We start from the raw sequence: 7,704 nt of genomic DNA, 5'->3' as shown, positions 1-7,704 counted from the left end.
CCCGCTCCTGCCGCTCGTCCTTCAGACCTGCTTTCCCAGCATTCCTCACAACCAGGGGGATCAGCACATTCCTTAAAAAAAAAAAAAAAAAAAAGCTTTATTTTTTAATAACTTTTATAAGAGTTTATCTGAGCCAAACTGACGAACGTATGCCAGGGAGCGAGATCTCAAGTGCTCCCAAAAAACAGCTTTACTAAGATGTTCGGAAAACAGACGATTCGCCCATTTAAAATGTGCAATTCGGTGGTTTCTGTTGTATTCACAGAGTCGTGCAGCTCTCACCCCATCAATATTCCAAGGCTTTTATCACCCCGAAAAGAAAACCTGTACCAGTCACTCCCATTGCCCCAACACCCCCAGCCTTAGGCAACCACCATTCTCTTCCGTCTCTGGATGTCTCTATCCCGGACGTTTCCATAAATGGGCTCACGCGACGTGTGGCCCTTCGTGACCGGCTACGTCCACGTGGAGCGGTGTCTTCAGGGTTCGCCCACGTCGTAGCAGAGTTCATTCCCTGGTGCTGGGAGTGGTCGTGGTTGAGAGTCTGGCACACAAGCAGACACCAGTGCCCTCGGGCCGTCTGGTTTACCTGCTGAGGCCAAACTGGAGCGCTTGACGGCGGAGCCAGAGCACTCGAGTGACACGTTTAGAGCAGTGTTTTAGCGAGTTCATGCCGATGACGGTGGTGCATCGTGAAGGTGTTCATCCTGCTGGCACGTTTATATCATGTGTTACGCGCAACGCGTGTACGCACACGTATTTTAAGGCCGAACATTATAGCAGCAATCCTCAACCTGGTGCCATGGAACGTTGATGTCCCATGAGGTGTCCCGAGAGGGAATGAGAAACACCGTGCTTTCTTTTCTGGAAAATGGAGAAGGAACAGGATTCCAGGGCGCTGGGCTGCAGCTGATGTTCCGCGCGTGCGTGACCTGCTGGTGCTGCGTAGCGACCCACATCCTCCCCTCCTCGGAGGCCCCACCCCAGCCTCCTTCCTCCAAGAAGCGCTTGGGCAACCCCTCCAGCGCTCGCTCTCCGCCACGCGAGACTGCGTTCTGTAGGGCGCTGAGTGTGGACGTGGCTGATTCTGGTGAGCGACCGAGCCCGGGGAGGAGGAACAGCTGGGTGGAGGGGTGGCATGGTGCCTGCTCCCGTGGGTCCTGGGGCAGAGCCGGTGTTGAAGGAACTGTTTTCTGAAGGGGCTTTGAGAGGTTTGAGACATGAGCAGAGGTGCCTCGGGGCCCAGGGACAAAGGATAGCCCAGTGTCAGGCCCTCTCAACTGTAACCTAGGACCCAGCCCTGCTCCGAAGTGCTAGGGTCTGGCGGCTTGGGGACTGTGGGGAGCGGGGCTGCTGGCAGAGCCACTGGCGCTCTTGTTGGGGGGCCTCCCGCAGGGCCCTAACAAGCAGGCTGCAGGCGGGGGCTGCATTCCAGCTCTGGCACGAGACCCTGCCCCCAAGGGAGCAGCAGAGCCTGGGGGGCGCCGAGGTCTCCCACGAGCAAAGTGAGCAAAGTGCAGCTCTGGGCTGCGCAGAGGTGAGGACTTGGGTCAACGTGTCCTCTCATCCAGGTGGTGCGGCTGAGCTCAGGTGTCTGCCCGTCAGAGCGAGCTCTTTGAGGGTCACCTTCTGGCCTCATCCAGGCCCGAACACCGCCTGTCAGCCGGCTTCGGCCTGGCCTCGCCAAGAACCAGTGCTACAATGGCAAGGAGAGATGCCCAAGAAGCCAGGTAGGCACCCTAAAGGCGGGCAGGGCATCGGTGGGCCCACGGGAGGTGGACGGTACGGTTCCATTTAAAAATGGGGCAGCAACAGGCCAACCGCTGCTCTGTGGGCAGCCAGGTCCGGGGATGCCAGCTTTCCCCAACTTTTCTTTTAAAAGAATCCAAATTTCTGTGTGAAATCTCTTGTTTTTCAAAAGTGAAAGTTGGCAGCTGCGGATTAGTGTCCATTTGCATGTTTGGATGCATTGTCTGCCTGGCTGTGTCCTGGGAGGGTGGATACAGCCCTCATCACCGCCCCCATACGGCTGGGTTTGGCCGGTGGGCAGAATAGGCAGGTCAGAGATTGAAAGGTGGGAGGTCGGGGTGCTTAACCAACCTGAAGAGACCCCCAGCCACCCACCCGCCTGTCCTGGGACTATGGTTTCGGCGATGGCCGTGTCCACGTGTGGCTACAGCTCCTGCACGGAGACCCCTCTCCCAGGCTACGGCTCATGTGTGCTGGTGACCCTTGTCTTCAGGCGGGGGTTGGGGAGATGGGGGGACGAGGCCGGCTCTGCTGTGGATAGTCCCTGAGTGCCTCCTACTCCTTCTTGGCCGTCTCCTCCCTGTCCCCTCAATCAGCCCTTTTGCATGTGTCCCCCCCGTCCTGCTGGGAACCACCAATATACCACTTAATTGAATTGAAAAACACGGCAAGGTGCAGACACGCGGATCTGCAGTTGGGACCCTCCGAGGCAGCCTGGCTGGCCAGCCCCACTGCAGCGCCACGCACCGGGCAGCAGGCTGAGGCTGACGCGCTGCCCAGGCCAGCGCCGTGCCGGGGACGGGACGGAACGCACGGGGCAGCGCTGTGCTGGACGCACGAGGCCGTGCAAAGAAGACAGACGCCTTGAGACGTGTCCGACCAGTTTAATGACCGGCGAAGCCGGCACATGCCAAGCTACGGAGTGTCAGGGACACCGGGGCAAGGGTGGCGGGGAAGCACTACCACACTGGCGGGGGGCGACGGGGCCACCTAACGCGATGCGGGGGGAGGGGACGCCCGCCGGCGGCTCGGACCTATGGCATTCCTCGGGGGGACATGCATCGCGCCCCCAAGGCGGGAGCGAGCAGGCTGCCTTCACTCTCGAACATAAATTCTCGTGCAGACCACGTCATCGGCGCCGAATGTCTGCAGAAAAGACGGAAAACCAATCAGGGCCGATGCCTGTGCAGAAACGTTTAAAGCATATCGCTAATAAGGCCACTTACTGCCCCGTTAAAAACTCTTTGAAACAGACATTCAATTTCCTGTGCCATGTGCTCATGCTAAGTGCTAAGCAGTGTTTTGCCTTTTCTCCCCCTCCCTCAAGCTCCATATTGGCAACTGGGGTATAGAATCATGTTATACACGGTTTTCCTTTGCTTCTGGAACCTGTAAATGCTGACAGAAGAAATGCAAGTTTCCTGGCTCTGGCTCTGAAATGAAAGCCAAAGGGAGAGACTGTCACATGGGACGTTTCCGAAGTGGTTTCTGTCTCTTTTCAAATGACTTCAAGAGAGCAAGGGGCTGGGGCAACCGGAGCCCCGGGGCGGCTTTGGAGAGGGTACCGAAGCAAGGCTCAAGTCACCTGCAAGCTAGAAAATCGGTCTCAGCTACAGAAGCCCGGCGTCGCCCCAGACCTGGCCCTGCGGCGGGTTCGAGGGGGCGCGTCCCCTTCTCCTGACCATCTGTGCGTGGAGGGGGCAGGGAAGGCAGGGGAACGGGACGGATGAGCCCAAAGGCTCTTCCCAGCTAAATCTGTGGCTCTGTGTTTATTTGCTGTGAGAGGGACAGGAACCATGCCACGGATAGAGGAGGACGGTTTCTTCTTGCCCCTGAAACGTTGTCACCTATAAGTTAGCTGCTTCCACGCTCCCCAAACCAGCAGCGACTCACAGGCCTGCTCCCCCGGGCTCTCACGGGGAGTTGGAACAGGGAAAGCAAAAAATAACACCGAAACGCAAGCACCCCCAATCTGGGGACGCGACGTGGGTGTCCACGTGCAGATGGACATATTTCCGGGAGAGGGTCCTATCTTTGATTCTCACAGGGGCCTGAGGCCCCAGCAAGTTTAAAAGCCCTAGACTCGGAGCCGGGAGCTTCTTGGGACTTCAGGTCCCTTGCCCAGGTCCCCCCGCTGGTCGCCAGAGGCTGTCAGAGAACATGTGCTGACACGTCGTTCCGACATGTGTGTTCCGGGGAAATGCTCATCGTTAGTGACCATCAAGGAAGCAAACTCTCATCGCCAGCTTCTCCCCTCAGGCGGGAGCCCCTGGTCACACGGGCACAGGTGTCCCCGGGCTCCGGACACCTCTATTCCACTCATCAGTGAGGAAGGCAGATGATGCTGGGTACCGGGGTGCGTGTTGGGGCAGGCAGGAGTTCCCACGGACGTTCACCTCTGAGACGTCCGGACCCCTCAGAACCAGCTCGGTTTTCCAAAACCCTCGCGCTCTCCGGCCATGGAGTGTCAACTGCAATGCCACCCTGGGGGACTGGCCACTTTACCCACGCTGTAATGACTGTGGCCAGCACCGTATCCAGGCTAACAGATGGCTTCAGGACACAAGAAATTGCCACGTTTCCATTCAAAATGTCCTTCTCAGCCAGCAGACTGTGCCGAGAGACTCCCGAAAGAAACTGTGGAATGTTCCAGGGTGGTACGAGGGCGAGAGTCGGTTTCCTAGAGAAGGCGACTTCGGCCCTGGGTGGGATGTGTTGGCGTGAGGACGGCTCATGTCGACTCCACTGGAATTAATTTGCTCCCTGTTACATGGGGCCAGCATCTCCCTGTGCCTGGATTTATTAAGGATCATAACCCTGGGAACAAAGGCCCACGTTTCAGACCCCAAATGCCCAGAATTAATGCTCCCTTTGAGGCTCTCGTGTGCTCGTCGGCGAGCCGGGGAGGGATGGGCGAGTGGGGCCGCAGTTGGGGTTTGGAAGTGGCGGGGTCCTCCCGGCGGGACCGGCCTGCACTCTGGCTGCTCCAATGCTGCAGAGCTTATTAAAATCACTTTCTCACAGAGCGAACCGCGGCGACTTAGCCCTCAGCCTCGCTCAAGAATGCCGAAACCACATCCCTCTTTGCTCACTCTGGGACCAGTGAGCCGTACATGATTTTTTCTCCTAAACGTCCATGTCTCAGCCTCAGATTGCTCACTGACGGTAGCAGGTGTTCCCTCCCTGGAAACGTCCAGGTTGAAAGCAAGCCAGTCCTTTTCCCGGAGGGGAGGGGACGGGAGAGAGGAAGCCCGCAGTGCCTCTGCAGGGGGCACGAGAGGAGAGAGACCGAGACCGGGCAGGCAGGCGGCAGGCGGCCTCAGCTGCAGTAACAAGGCAGCTCAATTTAGGATCTTGTCGTAGAGTAAACATGTCATTTCAGGGCTGAGAGGGACCTCAGACTTCAGCCCAAGCCCTCGTCTCACAGCTCGGGGCGGGAAGGGCCTTGCCCAGGTCACGCAGTGAGCCCCGCTGACACACCCGCCATCTCCTTTCCCGACATTTCAGGGTGGCGTGGCTAGGATCGGGGGGATGTCAGCATGCTCAAGGGAGAGCAAAGGCTGCTGCTCCCTGGTTCCCCGCGACAGCAGGTCCCCAATCTGGTCTCGGGGACACGGCAGCTGCAAAGACAGCTCAGTCTGTTCTGAACACCCCTAAAATAAAGGAGGTGTGTGCTTGAACTACAGGGGTTTCTAACTTGGCCTCGCCAGGTAAATACAGATTAAATCAGATTAAAATGTTTTCATCTGAGTATTCTTTAGGGTGGCGTCCACCCCCTGTCGTTGGGAAGGCCCCACGCTGCACGGCCCTCTCCTTACGCTGAGACCCTTCCCCAGTCAGCAGGACCTGCCCCGCTCCCCGAGGCCGGTGGAGCCGGTGAGTCCGCGGGTGAAAATGTTCTTAGGCTCTCAGCGCCCACGTCTTTCCCAGGAAGCAGCACGGGGCGCGAGAAGGGGAGAGCTGAACGGGAAGCCTCGTGGAGCCCAGGGGCCCTGAGCCGGGGAGGGGAGGCCAGCCCAGAACAGGTCACCAAGTCAGGCCGCAGCCTGCCTCGAGCCCCTACTCCGCCCTGTCCCGCCGGCCACTGAGCAATGACCGCCTCTGCCCCAGTTGTCATCCAGGCTTTCTGCTCTCACCCTAACCCAGGGCAGCGTCCGCCCTGAACGCACGAGGAGGACGGCGTTCGTGTGGCCCGCGCGGGCATCCCGCCGGCCACTGAGCAATGACCGCCTCTGCCCCGAGCTGTCATTCAGGCTTTCTGCTCTCATCCTAACCCAGGGCAGCATCTGCCCTGAACGCGCGGGGAGGACGGCGTTCATGTGGCCCGCGCGGGCCTCGCCTAGGGACCTGGGTCAGAGCCCTCACCAGGATCAGCTCGTCGTTGGCCAGCTCCCGGGTCCAGTAGGTTTTGGGGCCATCCCCCTCCAGGAGAGTTTGCGTGCAGTGGATCTTGTTCTCATTCTCCCAAGTCGGCAAACTCTGCGGGCAGGAAAACCGTCAGTGACATCAATTACGGTCCTGGCAGCGGGAGGGGGGACACCGGCGAGCACCGGGGAGGAGCCACTGTGTGGAGAAGCCACGCGTGGGCCCGGTCACCCGCGGAATCTCTGCTGCGCCTCATACGGCCCAAATTCAGAGGGCTGGTGACGGCTCCGATGGGCATAAACTTGCCTGGTGTCACGCACACGCGCACGCGCACTCACGACGCAGCAGACCCTGAGGCGGGCTTTACATCTCCAGGAATAATGGAGAGCACACTGATTCGTCTCTGCCAGATGGACTGCCCCATCGAGCAGCTGCATTCCAAAGGCAAGAAGCTCCACACCAGGGCTACAGAATTTTACACCGGCTAAGACGCCACATTTGCGACCACATCCAGTCAGATGGGGGGCCCCCTTCCCTGCACGGGCTCTGGGATAACGCCCTCCTTCCCGTTTGCGCTCATCGGCCTGCTCAGAAAAACCCGGGGTCTCTGGCTCTGAGGATAAAAACTGCCACTTTTCAGGTCACGTCTCTCTAGAAAAAATTTAAACCAAACAGCAGTCTAGGTGTTCGTGCTGTGGGAGGTGGACGGTGAAAGTGGGGACTCCCTATGGTCTCCTCAGTGTCTGCGCCGGCCGGGTGGGGACGAAGCCCCACCCTCCAGGCTGTCCTGCGGGCCATGGATTTTTGACCAGAATTACCGTCTCTAGCCGCCGCTGGATGTCCCCAAAATGAGCCCTGCCTGTTGCCAGCCCTTCCTCCTTCAGCTGGCGGCCTTGCCTCTGACTGTGCTGTCCGGCTCTCTGTTTTGACAATCAGGGCGGTCACAGGGGGCTCGGATCCCGCCAGCTCCAAGCCCGGACATCATTTTCAGGCTGTGCCAACTCTGGGGGCCAGATATTGCCGTGGGGGTCAGTGTGGGGGCTGCGTCTCCGTGTCCTTGTCCCAGTGCCCAGAGCTCCTACTCTGAACATCGGACAGGCACCACTCAGGAAAGGTGAAAACAATTTCTCACGCTGCAACGTTATTAGTTTTTGTTTTCTTAGACACTGGGGAAAGGAGGGAGACATTGAGTCACTTTTTTGAAGACGTGGTAGCAGCAGCGATTATTTTCCATCTGTCCTCAAAAGACAGTAACCAACCCTCCCTTCCACTGCAGAGTGTGCGGTGCCTGCCTCGGTCCCGCCATCCCTGGGGCCGAGACGCGGGGAAATACAAAGCTCTCTACTCTGAGGACTGAGAAGGAGCATTTAGTTCATTTCCCTGCCGAATGAATCTGCCTCGCTTTTTGGAAAGACTCCGCCTTTCCTTTAAGGAACCAGGCTGAGGGCGGGCGGGAGAGGTGCGGGGACCCTCACGATTGCTGCAACTGGACCCGGAGCGTCCCCAGGGCCCAGGGGCCCCGGGGGCAGAACGCCGAAGCTGCCCATTCACCTGCGGCAGGAAACGTGGCGGCCCTGCCACCTCCTGCTC

This window comes from Pteropus alecto, unplaced genomic scaffold, assembly GCF_000325575.1.
Source record: "Pteropus alecto unplaced genomic scaffold, ASM32557v1 scaffold60, whole genome shotgun sequence".
Lineage (NCBI taxonomy): Eukaryota > Metazoa > Chordata > Mammalia > Chiroptera > Pteropodidae > Pteropus > Pteropus alecto.
Note: the sequence above shows the minus strand (reverse complement) of the source record.